The sequence below is a fragment of the Marmota marmota genome, unplaced genomic scaffold (genome assembly GCF_001458135.2).
Source record: "Marmota marmota marmota unplaced genomic scaffold, marMar, whole genome shotgun sequence".
NCBI lineage: Eukaryota > Metazoa > Chordata > Mammalia > Rodentia > Sciuridae > Marmota > Marmota marmota.
The window spans coordinates 22862838-22878228 of NW_025999998.1; the positions used below are offsets into that span (position 1 = coordinate 22862838).

General features: G+C 39.7%; 1 long non-coding RNA gene across 3 annotated transcripts in view; it reads left to right on the forward strand.

Moving 5' to 3' along the window:
- Window positions 1–2458: 2458 nt before the first annotated feature.
- Window positions 2459–15391, forward strand: part of LOC125617914 — a 97088-nt gene continuing 84155 nt past the window's right edge. Inside the window, exons 1-2 of one of the 3 annotated variants that reach the window (XR_007349056.1) lie at window positions 2459–2505; window positions 3546–3627. This is a non-coding gene — a long non-coding RNA (uncharacterized LOC125617914). Of the gene's footprint in view, window positions 2506–2899; window positions 3628–15391 lie in introns of those variants that run through there. The other 2 variants (XR_007349057.1, XR_007349055.1) reach the window with 2 other exon arrangements.

Consider the following 15391-nt stretch of genomic DNA (forward strand, 5'->3'; position numbering starts at 1 on the left):
CACCAATTATGCTGTTTTATCTATATTTCTCCTCTAGCTTCTTTTTGTCCATTTCTATACCCACTTTTCTGACTTAAATCATCAATACCTGTTGTATCTTTTCTTTTGGGCTCCAATTAATTTCCTCTTGAAACACTGACCCATATTACTGTCAGACTGTATGCTTAGGAGTGAAATGTTTTATTTATTTTTTTACTGGTGAAATATTTATTAAGAACTAGTATGTGCCAGATATTATGCTAAACACTGGAAATTTGGGAATGAATAGACATATTCTCTGCTTTCAGTTATAATCTCCCAGTTAGATAAGTACAGATTGATAGGTACAATGATAGAATTACAAATGAGGGACTTAGCTTATAATAGGAGTAAGGGTATTACATAAAACTCTTTGGAGCAACACCTAGATTTAGCCCTCCAAAGACTAATAAGTGTTCAAGTAAAAGGAAGGAGAGGAGAGACAACCAGAAAAGAGATTTCAGACTATGAGGACAGCCTGGTGCAAGTTTTAGAATCAAGAGAGAGCATACAGATCTGGAAGGATTTGGAGTAATAGTGTAAATGAAGTAGAAAGTGAAATCAGTGGTCAGATAATGAAGAGTTTTGTTAAGTATTTTTATCTGGAAGATTATGGGGACTCCTGGAGGACTTTAAATTGAGGCTTAGCATGATCAAGTCTGTTTTGGAAGTATTATTCGTGTAGTTGTTTGGTGAATGAATTTCAAAGGGGGTAAGACTGAAGGCAAATTAGCCAGTTGTTAAAAGACTTCACTGAACTAAGGAAGTAGAGGCGGGTCTGGAGTGATCCAAAATATATTCAGGTGTGATTACTTATAAGTCACATTGAAAGTTGGAACCTAGAGGGTGAGGGAGAGAAAGGAATCTAGACTGATGTCTGGCACTCTGGCTTAGCAACTGGATGGACAGTGTTAATATTCACCAGGGTAGGGAATTCAGAAAGATGAGGTATAGGCAAGTCAGGTAATGAACCTGACTTGGGAAATGCTGACTTTGTGGTTCCTGTGGGCCATTCAAGTGGAGATGCTGAGCTGAGTGTTCATGTCTAGATTTTAAATTATGACAACAGATGGAACTTCTCAAGGACTGTTGGAAGAAAGTAAGAACAAGTGTTCAATAAGTAGAAAAAAAAAATCTTCAGTCCTGAGGGAGAAGTCAACCTCTGAAGCAGTCCCCATTGTCTACTGAATCAAGCCCAAGTTCTTTTCTTTTTTTTTTTTTTTTAACATTTTTTTGGTTGTTGTTGTTGTTATAAATGGACCCAATACCTTTATTTTATTTATTTATTTTTACATGGTGCTGAGGATCGAAACCAGTGCCTCACACATGCTCAGGAAGCTTTCTACCGCTGAGCCACAACCCCAGCCTGCAAGTTCTTAATTTAAAACTTTCTCTCCAACTTTATCTCATGGCAATCTACAAATGACATTTTGAGCTCTACGAGTATGAAACTGCTGGTGGTTCTCCAGCATACTTGGGACTACTGGGTGTAACTTAAGGCTTCTAGGATATGGTTAGAGAAGGTAGGTCACTGGGGATGGCCCCTGGATGGGTTTATCTTCTCCCCAGCCTCTTCTATGCTGCTCTCTCTCTCTGCTTCCCAGGTGCCATGGGCGGATGCAGCTTTCCTTCCCTACAGTCTTCCGCCATGATGCTCTGCCTCACCTCAGGCCCACAGCAATGGAGCCGGCTGACCATGGACTGAGACCTCCGAAACCACGAGCCAAAGTAAACTTTTCCTCCTGTAATTAGTTTTTGTCAGGCATTTTGGTCACAAAAGTTTTCATCATCATAGTGATGAAAAACTAACACTCACCTATGGAAAGAAGAAGGGGGCAGGAAGGAGCAGGCTGACGGAGAAGACAAACTCTGACGCAAACTCAGCAACTGCTTCATCTGGCACTGAGAAGCCCTCTGGCACCAGGATGGCCTTTCAGAGTTATTGCAAATTAGAATGAAGTGGTCAGGCCTTTGTATCTGCCTTTACCAGTCAATGGCTATGCTATGGGCCACCCAGCAAGGGGTGAGGCATCTCTGCAGCTGAAGCAATAACTATAGAGGCCAAGAGCACTCCCCGCAGCGGGGGCAGCACATCTATTTCTCAAAGGGGGATAAGGCAGTGCATTCCAGTGTTCACCACACACTGCATTTTTTCCTTGAATTCCTAAGGCCAGTCAGAGTATGTGACAGACAGCAGGCCAAATTTGAGGTTTGTAGGACAACTCAGGCTAGTAGAAAAATATTGTTTGTAGCATTTTTAAAAAATTAGCTTTCTACATTTAAAAATTGGAAGATTTTACGTAAAAATCATCTTGATTTCTAGCTTTACCAGGGGCTCTTAACCACTGAGACACATTCCCACATTTTTTTTTTTTTTTTTAAATTTAGAAACAGGGTCTTCTTGTAAGTTGCTTAGGACCTCACTAAGTTGCTGGCTTTGAACTTGCAATTCTCCTGCCTCAGCCTCCTGAGCCACTGGGATTACAGGTGTGTGTCATGATGTCCAGTTCTAGCTTTACATGGGAAAAAAAAATGGCAACACTGGGTCTCTTTTTCAGATGCATAGTATGGGCTAGAGTGGGGTATTAGGCAGGCTGTGGTCTCTAGTTCTTCAGACATATACCCTCTGAATGTGTTTATATTAACTATACTCCTTTGAGTTTGCTATCCTGTTAGTTATTAAAGAAATGTTTGTTAAACTAAACAAAAACTAATATCCTTGCATTATGCTTGTTTTATTTATTTAGTGCCAGGGATTGAACCCAGGGGCATTTAATCACTGAGCCACTTTCCCACTGAGCCACTTTTTTTTTTTTTTTTTTGGAGCCACTTTAAGAAATATTTTTTTATTTTTATTTATTTATTTATTTTTGGCGGGGGGAGAGAGTCTCACTAAGTTGCTGAGGCTGGTTTGGAACTTTTGATCCTCCAGCTTCAGCCTCCCAAGCCACTGGGAATACAGGCGTGCATCACCTAGCCCAGCTCTTGCTGTGGTTTTAATGTGGTTTGTTATCACCAAAATTCACACTGTGTCTAGGTACCTAATGTGGCAGTGTTGGGAGTTGGTGCCTTAAAGAATTGATTAGGTCATTGAGAGGGAATAGTGCTTTTCTTGAGAAAGTAACTTCTTGCTATCATGGGACTGGATTGATTACCATCTTTTTCTACACAATCCTTCCATGGGCTGCTAATCCAGGAGGCTTTTACCAGAAGCTGATGACAGTATCATGTACTTGGACCTCCAGAACTGTGAGCTAAATAAAACTATCTTCTTTATAAGATCTCAGGCATTTTGCTATAGCAATGTAAAATAGCCTCAGATGCTTCTCAAGGAATACTCACGTATACAAATTTATTTAATTCTTAAAACCATGAAAATTAGATATCATTATAATCCCCATTTTATAAGTAAGGAAACTGAGTCCCAGAGTAGCTTAGTGATTGCCACAGGTATCTTGCCAGGAAGTAGTAGGATTATGACTCAAATGAGTTTTAAATGCTTTGGTCTTCCCACTGCGATGCCTGAGGGCTTGGAGATATTGCTGTGTCTGGAGATGTTGCTGCTGCAGGACTATCCAGTGGACCCTGATGTACACTCGTCTAGTCCAGGTAGGAAAGAAAACTTCTTAAACCAAAAATACTCAGGCAGAAATAAAATGGAAATTTTCTAAGCTAGCAGCTTTGGGAAGGGAAAGTATTCTTGAGGGACCTTGTTTTTTTGTTTATGTTTTCCCCGATGGTTTGAAAGGAGTAAAAAATGATTAGAGTTGCAAGGGAGAGTGGGAAACAAGACAAGGTTGCTGATCAAAGGGGAGAGCAAAATGGGAAAATGTAGCATTTCATACACAGCCACACATACACTGAAAATGTGTCCACAGCATGAGGTCACTGGTAACTGCTGAGCATGCGCCGGAGATAGATTGTTAAATGAGAGACAATATGGATGGGGCTGAGTTGTTTACCTGCCTCAAAAGGACAAAATTCTGAGAGGTGGAATGAAAAAAAAATTATTCAATTGACTATAAAATGAAAATATGATGGCTCCAGTGCCAGTATAGATCAGAACTTATTCATGTCATTACACTGAACTTGACCAGTCAAAAGGTTTGAATATACCAGTTTACTGTTTACTTTATTTTAAATAAAAATTCTGTTTTTTAAAAAAATAAATTTGTCTTTTATTCAAAAGCTGGGAGATAAAGTTCTTGATGTCTCTAAAAAACATTTTAAAGTTTAATTTTTATGATTACAGACAGTTACTTCAGATAGGAGAGATTTAAGATACCTGGAAATAGAAATGAAGAATATAAAATGTATGTAATTTCAATTCCCATCACCTTGCATAAGTCACATGATAAAAGTCTTACTACATTGTAATTTAGACTTCTATAGATTATTTAAAAGCAGAATTTAGGAATATTTTTTCCCATCAGTTTTTGAAAATATGATTGATCAAATGAGAATTTGGGGTTGAAGAAGGGACAGCTATTAAATGGATGATTTCCAATTGCAACTTCCTTAAGTTTCATTAGCTGAGGTAAATATGATACATTTAGATCATTTTTTAAATCACAGTCTATCTTAGGGATACATACATATTATGATGTACTGAATTGGTAAACCCCTTTATATGCTGAAGCCCAAACCCCCAATGTGACTACATTTGGACTTAGATATATATATACATATATATATATATACATTTAGTTGTAGATAGACACACAATGTCTTTATTTATTTATTTTTTTTTATGTGGTGCTGAGGATCGAGCCCAGTGCTTCAAAAATGCAAGGCAAGCGCTTTGCCACTGAGTTACAGCTCCAGCCCTGGACTTAGAGCCTTTAAGGAGATAAATAAAGTTAAATGAATCATAAGGATGGGGTCCTAAGCCTATATGACTTATGAAAGAAGAAGAGATATCATAGTGCCCCGCCCCCCTTTGTCTCTGCCCCCCCCCCAGCTCCCACACATATGCACACAGAGGAAAAACCACATGTGAATGCAGCAAGAAGAGGGCCATCTGCAAGCTAGGAAAAGTGGCATTTTGCTGAACTACTCTACTGACACCTGGATCCTGGACTCCAGTCTCCAGAATTCTAGTCTGTGGTATTTCCTTATGCAGCTTGAGCTGACTAATACACACCCATCTACAGTATTGTAAAAGAAAGAAGACATCCCTGGAGGTGATGAACACCATATTTTAAGCTAGAGCTGAACTTCAGGGTTAAGGAAGGAGAATATAAAAAAGGTGAATGCACATGGGGATATAAAACATTTCAGAGTGTTAAAAATAAGCATGCTCCAATTTCTACTAAAAATCTTTATTTGAAAACAAAACATACTTTAGCTTCTGTGTTTGAAATGGTACAAACAGAGACCTAGTGGACAAAGCAAGTAGGAGACTGTCATCTTTGTGCAGATGAGAAATTATTGAGGTTCCAATTGAGGAGAGAAGTGGACACATTTCAAGACATTTTGCAGGTAGAGCTGAGTTGCTGATTGATTGGACACAGTGAGGGCAAGAGAAGAATAAAGGAAGTAACCAAGGTTTGGGGCCTGAGCAACTGGTTGCATGATTACTGAGATGCAGACTTAATGGCTTTTGGCCACAAATTCTTCAGAGAGGGTTGCTGGTTTTCCAGAATTCTTTGCAGGGAAATGAAGCTAAAGTGAATGTTCTTCAAAAATACAAATAGGTGCTAGGATTGAGGCTCAGCGGTGGAACGCTTGCTTCACACGGGTGGGACCCGGGTTCAATCCTCAGCCCCACAGAAAAATAAAGGCATTGTGTTGTGTCCATCTACACCTAAAAAACAAATATTTAAAAAAATACAAATAAAAAAGAGAAAAAAATCATCAAATGAGATTCATTTATTCATAAAAGTACTAATTTCCTACTAATACTATTAGTTCTAAGTTGGTCTTTCTGACGAGAAAGCAGCAGTTCTGTGTTATTGATTCTATTCAGTTGTGTGTAATAGTTACTAATTAGTAACGTTCAGATGATGACTGCCATTCTTTTCTGAAAGCTAAAGAGCCTGACAAAGACTACATTTCATGCATCTGTGTGTGTGTGTGTGTGTGTGTGTGTGTGTGTGTGTGTTTTACTGGGGATTAAACCGAGGCCCTGAATATGCTAGTCAAATGCTCTACCACTGAGCTACACCTGCAGCCCCTTTATTTTATATTTTGAGACAGGGTCTGATTAAGTTACCCAGACTGGCCTTCAGCTTGCGATCCTCCTCCTTCAGCCTCCAGAATTGCTGGGATTACAGATGTGCACCACCACCATACCTGGCATTCCTTCTATTTTTAACCAGAGGAAGAATATAAGCGTACCTTCAAGACCAAGTTTTTTCCTACCGAAGAACTTTTGGGATTGTTCTAATGTGCAGGTTTCATACAGTAGTTAGATCTTTTCATCTCACCCTGTGGAAGAGGAGTGGCTAATACCTACCATAGGTTCTGCTGTGCTACTTTCCAGGCCATATTTGCCTTTGCTCAAATCCGTTTTAACACAGAGCTATAGGGAGCTCTAGGGGCTCAGGGCACACCCTCAACCCTATGAGGGTTGATCACTGAGCCTGCTGAAACGAGCTGACTATGGACAGATTAATAGAAAAAAGGTGCACAAAGTTATCAACATACAGGCACACCAAGTGACAAATTGAGACTTGAGGATGCACCAGATGGCTGAAGCCTTCCTACTCTTTTCATAGGGGAGAGGGAAGCCGAACTTGGAGAGCTCCACTTAATGGGAGAGCAAATGATTTTTAAGGAAGGTGAGTGGGCTCTGGGTGTAGCGTCAACTCTAGTCTTTCCTCCTGCAAGTTAATCTTCTGGAGGATCCAGCCTTTATGTACACAGGGAAACTTCAGAGAGAGCCCCTTCCTAGGAGGGAAAGAGGATGGAGGGACAGAGGGTCAGGGGAAGGCCAGAGAGACCCTGGGGCTGCTGCTTTGGTTCAGCATGCCAAAGTGCCAGGATTTGGGGTATCAATTCCTAAGCCCTACCCAACCAGTAGCAATCATTCAGTGTTAAGTAATCACTTAGTTCAGGAGGGCTGTTATAACAATTTACCTCAAACTGGGTGGTTTAAGCAACAGAAATTTATTTTCTCACAGTTCAGGAGGATGGACATCCAAAATCAGGGTGTCAGCAGGTTTGGTTATTTTTTCCTAAGGCCTTCCTCCTTGACTTTCGATGGCTAACTGCTCATGGTCCTCGTTTGTCCTCTTCTCTGTGTACACATATCCCTGGTGTCTCCTCTTGTAAGGGAATGAGTGAGGTTGGATGAGGGCCCAGCCTCAGGGCCTCCTAATCATGTCTTTAAATGCCCTACCTCCAAACAAGTCATGCCCTCAGTACTATGGTGTAGGGCTTCATTATATGAACTTTGGAGGGATATATTTCAGTCCATAACCTTCTGATACCTATTTTCTGTCTCAGCCACAATGTATGCTTCCAATACTTTCAGGAAAAATATAGAGTATAATCTATTAAGAACAAACTGCAAATGTTTGTGTACCTCTGGATGGGCGTATACTGCTTTAAGCATTAGATCTTATTGCATGATGCTGCTTTCAGGTGGCCTCCTGTGCTTTGGGGGTACTGTGGGAAGAGATGCCCAGAGTGAGCAACATTCCCCTAAAGGAGTTGAGGAATGGGTTCTCAGGGGAATTTGTGTCAAGTCATCAATGCAACCCAAACTGTAAGCCAGAAAGGAACTGCCCTCAAACTCTGAGCCATTGTCAATATGTTTGGGAGGGTTTCTCCGCTTCCCTAGCCTAGAAAGGAAAACCAGGATTATAAAATTTAAAGAATTTGAGCCACAATGATTCTTACTGGAAAATATTGCAAACACATTCATACACACATATTGCACGGACATGTAATAGCAATCATCTTTCAACAGTTTATTATTTATGGAGAATGACAATAATACCCCCGCCTTTTGTTTGGTATTGAGATTGAACTAAGGGGCACTGCACCGCTGACCTACATCCCCAGTCCTTTCTATTTTGTTATTTTGAGGTTGGGTCTTACCACGATGCTTAGGGTCTTGCTAAGTTGTCCAGGCTGGCCTAGAATTTGGGATCCTCTTGTTTCAGCCTCCTGAGTTGCTGGGATTAAGTGTGTGTGCCACCGCGTCTGGCTAACAGTAACACTTTATCACTTAAGAAATTACCAACATTTGCAAGTTGAAAGCTAGTAACATTCTCATTGCTCTACACTTAACATACAAAGAAATTTTATTGAGAAAAGTGTTGAAGGGACAGTTGAGAGCACAGATGGATGTTTAGCAGAAAAACTTGCATGTATTTCTCAAGGATCGGTAAATTCCCTGTAATTATGCAGTAGACACGGAATCAAAACAATCCACTTGAAACAATCAGGTGTCTGTGTACTGAATTCTTACTCTGTTATCTTTTTTTTTCTTTTTAATACATAATATTCTTTTTTTTTTTTGAGAGAATTTTTTAATATTTATTTATTTTTTTTTTAGTTCTCGGCAGACACAACATCTTTGTTTGTATGTGGTGCTGAGGATCGAACCCGGGCCACATGCATGCCAGGCGAGCGCGCTACTGCTTGAACCACATCCCCAGCCCCAATACATAATATTCTTAAGAGGTACATTTTACCATTTGTGAAATTAGATTTCAATCTTTCAATAAACATAAAATATAGTGTGGTCTTTCTCCTCTTTCTTTTCATCCTTTTCTTCTTTCAATGCCCTTCTTAAAATGTGGGTGCATTACACAGATGGCATATGGTCTGTTTTTCATTACTATAACAAAATGTCTGAAGCTGGGAAACTTTATAAACAAAAGAGGTTTATTTAACTCACAGAGATTCAAGGGTTTACATCTGATGATAGCTTTCTTGATGGCAGAGTATTGAGGTGGCAGAGGGCATCTATGACAAGAGACAGAGCAGGCATATGTGTGCTTTCTGGTCTCTCTCCCTCTTCTTATAAAGCCACAAGATTTTGATCATGGGGGCTGCACTCTGATGATCTTATCTAATCCTGATCATGTCCCAAGGTCCCCATCTCTAAATCCATAGATAGATTTAAGGACAGTCCATATCTAAACCACAGCAGATGTTTCTTAGAATTGACCTAATGTGCTTCCAATTTGTTGGGAGTTTAGGTTGATCAACATTTCATGTACTGTTTCAGGTTAGATCTCCTCATTTGGTTCATAGGAAGGAACCTCAGTGGTGCACTGGTGTCCTGTCATACCTCAAATCTCAATGGGACACTTACTTGAGGTGGATCCTAATAAAGTGCTGAAGAAGCTAAGCTTGACAAAGGCCTTGTGATGGGCTCACAAATGCCACGTTCCAGGAATGAACATAGTGTCCTCCATGGCAGGACGGTTGAATCTCTTTACTCCAAGTCTATATAAACCTAGGCTTCCTTTCAGTGAAGCACTTCTGTTTTGCAAAGTAAGGTGCAATGTTTTGTATGTATGTATCATTTCTAACACAAAAATAAAACCTACCATGTTGTGGTAAGTTAGAATAAAAGAACCATTAACTCTTAAATCACTGGATACATTAAAAAACTAATTATATCAAGAATAGTCTGGGAGTTAGTCCTCTGGAACAATCTGCTTCGTAGATTAGCATAAGCGCTAATTTGCATATATTCTCTAGACATTTAAGAAAGTGTGTGTGTGTGTGTGTATATGGCGTATATGGCATATATAGCATTTTAAAGAGAGTAAGCATCATGTAGTTAATTCTTATGGCAAGAGACAATTTCAGTGTTTTTGCAACATTTAACAATCACTTCATCTTTGTAATACCATCTAAATCAGCATTTTAAAAAAATCCCATATATTACTTAACAGAAAATGTCTAAGTGGTATCAAAAGAGACTGGAAGCAAATTAAGTTTCCTTTTGTCCAACTTTGTGTCACTTCCTGCCTCCATAAATAGGGAAAGCAAAATATCTGCACTTCTTATTCATGTACATCTGCCAAACCAATTAACACCTCCTGAATGTTATCTTAATTGCATTTATTAACATAACATTAACATAGTGGGGAGATAACATTCAGGAGGTATTAATTGGTTTGGCAGGCACTCGAATGGGGAGCATAGAGAAGGGCCCTTCTCAGTATCTTGCTTTTCCTTTTTAAAAATGTTTTTGGTGGTAGAGAGTAAATGAGATTATGCTGAAAGAGAGAAAATATATCTTAACTAAAAATGAGAGCCATATCACAGGGCCACTTGATTCTCCTTTGTAAAAGTTGCAAAGAAATATGTGCTATACCACCTGCCTCCTTGCCACTTTACCCAGATGCCCTCTTTGCAACTGCATGTCTATGACTATGTGTGGCTCTGGCTTAGGAGGCCTAAGGAGGCTGTGGGGATGCAGAACTCTCCTCAGGGATGTACTGAGCCATCATTGTAAATTTTTATAGCACCTCAACTGCTTTACAATCAGAATATGTTCCTTTGATGAGAATTTAATAGGGCTCCTACCCTTGTAGATTCATAGAACTATAGAAGGTTATAACTAGACTCCTCCATTCATTAACTCATTCATTAGGCATTACTGAGCACCTGCTGTGGTCCAGGGACTGTGAAGCACTGGGTTACAGAGATAAACAAGGTTCCATACCTGGCTCAGGATGTCCATCTGGCATAGGAATTGGACATGAAGGTAGTAATTGCAGGTGTTTGGCTTCTAGAATGAGCTAATTAATTGTGATTATCATAGGCCTGCACTGGTTGGTGGTGGCATGGAGGGTGGGAAGTGTGGGGGTTTAGGATGTGAGTAGGAGAGGTGAATACTGAAGACAGCCAGGCACAGTAATCCTAGTGATTTTGTGGGTCTGATGTCATTTCACAGCCCTTATATAGAGGGGACAGGAGGATCAGAGTCGGAGAAAACAAAGGAGGCAAAGATCAGAGAGGAGAAAAGATGCCACCATTGTCTTTGAAGATGAAGGAGCCATGAGCCAAGGAATGTAGCAGCTTTCCTGGGGCACTCTGTGTAATGAGACACCTTTTATTTACTTTCTTTAGAGCACTTATCTCTATGGGGAAGTCCTTTGTTTAATGACACAATTATATTCTACTGTTTCCTTCAGGGTATAGTGATGTATGCCTATAAATCCCAGTGACTAGGGAGGCTGAGGCAAGAGGATCTTAAATTTGAGGCTAGACTGGGCAATTTAGTGAGACCCTGTTTCAAAATAAAATGTAAAGGGCTGGGGATATAGCTCAGTGGTAGAGCATCCTTGGGTTCAATTCCTAGGGTGGATGGATGGATGGATGGATAGATAGATGATAGATAGATAGATAGATAGACAGACAGATAGAACTGGTTCCCTCGTGAGATTAAAATTTCCATGAAGGCCATGTGTGTGATTAACGACTGCTACAGTGCCAGTGCTTGACAAATGTTTGTAGAAATGAAGAACTTTTTCACTTGCTCAGGGTTGTGTGTCTTCTGGCCATCAGAATGTCCTCTGAGGGTCTTGATATATTGAAGTAACAGATGACTTATAATCACTTTGTGCACTGTTCAGATTTCACTTCACTAAGGAATTATTCTGGCTCAGCTTTGGGAATGCAGTTAGCAGGCAGTCTTTGGTTACCAGGGTTGCGCCCACTGTAGAAAACTGCCTTGCCCACGTATGCCAGCCAGTGGCTTTCTGAAAAGGGCATAAAGGCTTGGTCATTTCCATCCAGTCTGGGCTAATGCTGACAAGTTGTTTCAGTTCCAGAAATCCCTGAGGGTTTGTGCATGGTGGCCACTGGGCCCATATTACCCTTGGTGTCTGCCTCACTTGGTCCAGCTTCCAATGTCCTTCTAGAAGTGTTGATCCTCAGGATATTCTGTATACATATCCTGCACTTGAAACTCTTAGCTTCCTGCAGACCTCAATCTCAAACAATCACTAAGCTTGGAATTTTGTCTTGAGTCAGGTAGTTATAAAAAGCAGAAACAGAATCCAAAATTTAAGAAAAATTTATAAAAGTTTAAGATCAATGAAATTCTATCCATTAATTATTATCTTTCTACTGAGTTAAGAAACGACTGCTATTGTTAAAGATTCATCAGTGGAATCCCCTATCATACAGATACGCCCAGCAACATGGGTTGACAGCCAGCAATTTCGATTTTTAGGAGACTTTTTTTTACATTCAGTATCACACATGTCATCTTTCTCTCTAATCTGCTCCCCTTCCTGGGTTTCCTGTGTCCCTGAATGACACCAACAGCATTCCAGGTGGTCAGGTCTGACCCTGGGTCCTTCAGATCTCCCTCTCCTCTTTTCCCTATGAGTCACCTTGTTGCAACAAATCTTTCTCCAAAGTATCTCTTGAACTTCTCTCTCTGATTCATCACCACTGTGGCTCTTAATTCAAGCCACAGCTATCTTTTCTCCTGGTTTAATGAACAACCCTTTTGTTTTCTTATTTTCTCTCCCTTCATTGTTTTTACTGGGTGGGACTGGTCATTGTCCATCTTAAAGTCCATTTGTAGCCGCCCATCACTCTGAGTGTGGAGTATAACCCATTAGCATGTCCAAAGCCCAGGCTTCTTTCTGTTTCTAGAATCACCCCTGATATGCCCTCATAGACCTCCCCACTTCCCCAAGGCTTCTTTGCTTTGGTCCTGCTGAAGTTCTCCAAAATGTCCACGATGGTGCCTAAGCCCATAATCACCTGGATTCTCTTTGGAGCTCCAGCCTTGAATTTTGCCATCCTTCCCTCTTCCTAGTCTTAGTCATAATAGGGAGTTCCTCATTTCTACCTCATCTTTGCCTTTGGGCTTTTGCACATATCATTCCCTCAGTCTGGACCATTTTCCCCCTTGTCTGCCCAGTCTTAGTTTGCCATGTTGATTTCTACGGCTGTTCAACCTTTCCTGGTTCTATAAGAATGGATTTGATACCCTTCCTACTGGTTTTAAATTACTCTATGCTTGTTCCTCTTTTTTTCTTCTTTTGCAGTGCTGGGATTCCAACCCAGGGTCTTGCACTTGCTAGTCAAGTACTCCACCACTGAGCTACAACCCCAGCCCTGTCCTTTGTTTTTTTGTTTTGCTTAGTCCTTTTGATAGAAGTAGTATTGTTTGTAACTGCCTCTAAGCTTGACTGTCTCAGATACTAGATTAAACTTCTTATTTATAGCTGTATCCTCAGCAGCTAACTTAGTACCTAGAGCACAGAAGGTATGTGAGAAACATTTGTTGATGACTAAACGAAAGAATGAATGAATAATTGAAGTTTCATGATAAACATTTCTGGCCATATTTTAGAGAAATGGAAATTGAAGTTTACTGAGCTAAGATTATATAGAATTTGGATCTTCTGATTTCAAACCTAGTGCTTCTTACTATAAATGCCTCAATCCTGCGTTCTATAAACATAATAAAGCCTGCTTTATGTTGGGCTCTATTTTATGTGCTGGGCTGACATGATCACTCTTATGAAGCTTACATTCTTAAAAAAATGCCAATGAACAAGTAAAAAATAATCTTGAATAGAGGAAAATTCTGTAAAGGAAATATGATAAGATGATGTGATAGAGTGATATATATGGGTAGGGGTTGCTCTTTAGAAATGGGGCTCAAGATTGGTTTCTCTGCTTATAATTGACTCATGCAGATTGCATATGTAGTCACTCAAAGAGTTGAGATCTGTAAAAATTTGATTTTTCACAAATATAAATGTACAAAAAAGATATCTCTTGATTTATTGAGGGAGTTTAAACTTTTCTTTTTTTGTAGTGGGGATTGAACCCGAGGGTGCTTTGCCACTGACTTATATCCCCAGTTCATTTTTTTTCTTTTAATTTTTATTTTGAGACAGGGTCTCATTAAGTTGCTTAGGGTCTTACTAAATTGCTTAGCTGGCCACAAACCTATAATCCTTCTTCCCTCCAGTTGCTGCGATTATAGGCATGTGCCACCATGCCTGGAAGGTTTTAACATTTGTGCATACACTTATAATGTATATACCCAAAGGCAATGCTGTTACCCAGAATGTTTTTGATCAATCTCACCAAAAGCCTTGTTCTTCATTGTTTTTCAGATGACCAAAATTATAAAGCTGGTTGCACACAATTACCAACATGATATGCACTTATACCTTTTACTTTTTGACCCATTTCTGTATGGATATGGTTCATCTGCTCATAACTGTTGTACCCATGGGACTGTCATTAGTATACCTAAGTGTTTATGCTTCCAAAAATATGTATAGTATTATCACCTATTTTATTGTGTAACAGGGCCTATGTATGAAGCATTGTGTCATGGTTTTAGATATTTTTCAAATAAATCTCCTTTAAAAAAATGTAACTAAGTGTCTTTTAGTGAATTTTAATATTTTGTTCCAGAATTATATGTTCAGGATTTTGATCTTTGGGGATTTTATAATTGAAGGATTTTAGATTTTAGGGATTTTGATCTTTTGGGATTTCAATATTCAAGATTATGGTAATTGGGATTATGACCCAAAATTCCATGGGATACGCCAAGGAGGACCTTTGCAGCTAAGGGAAGTGCATGTGCAAAGCTCTGACATGGGAGGTAACTCAGCGTATTTAAGGACTGGAAAGGTCAGAAGGATGGAGTCACAGTAAATAACAAGGAGACCGATAGAGAATGTGGTCAGAGATCATGTGGTCCCAGTGTAGTGCCAGTAGATCCAGGCCAAGAGTTTGGACTTAGAGCAGGGATGGCTTGATCCATTGTATGCGACAGAGTGAAAGTGTTCGGATGATTATCATTTCTGGAAATAAAATCCCTTCTAATTGGGAAAATGGAAGCCTAGTATGATAAGAGCTCTAAAAGCATTTTGGACATAGCAAACATTACAGGTGCTTTTAAAAGTCATGATGATGTTTTTAACCAATATCTCCAAGGCTCATTTTCCAGCCTATCCCCAACTGCCTGCTGGGCAGCTTTTTCATTATGTCCTGCAATTCTTGTTTAATGATATAGTTTCTCTCTTGTGAGGTAAGAACTCTACCACAGAGCTACAACACTCAGCCCTTAGACAATTTATTTTTCATGATCATTCAAGTTATTTTACTTTTATGAATAATATGTTGAATGTTTTTCTAGATTTATTGATGTGTATCTCTTATCTTGGCCTCATTTTCTTAGGAAAAAACTTCTTAAATGGACTTTTTTTATTTTTGTGGTGCTGGGGACTGAATGCATGTCACATGGCCTTGTGCATACTATGCAAGTGCTCTACTACTAAGCTGCACTCCAGAGCTGAAATGCAATGTTTCTAGGTTTTTTGTTGTTGTCTTTTTTTTTTTTTTTTAGATTGACTCGGGATTCGGAATCATTCAGGCACCCCTGTATCCCCTAAACTGCATTCCCTCAGCC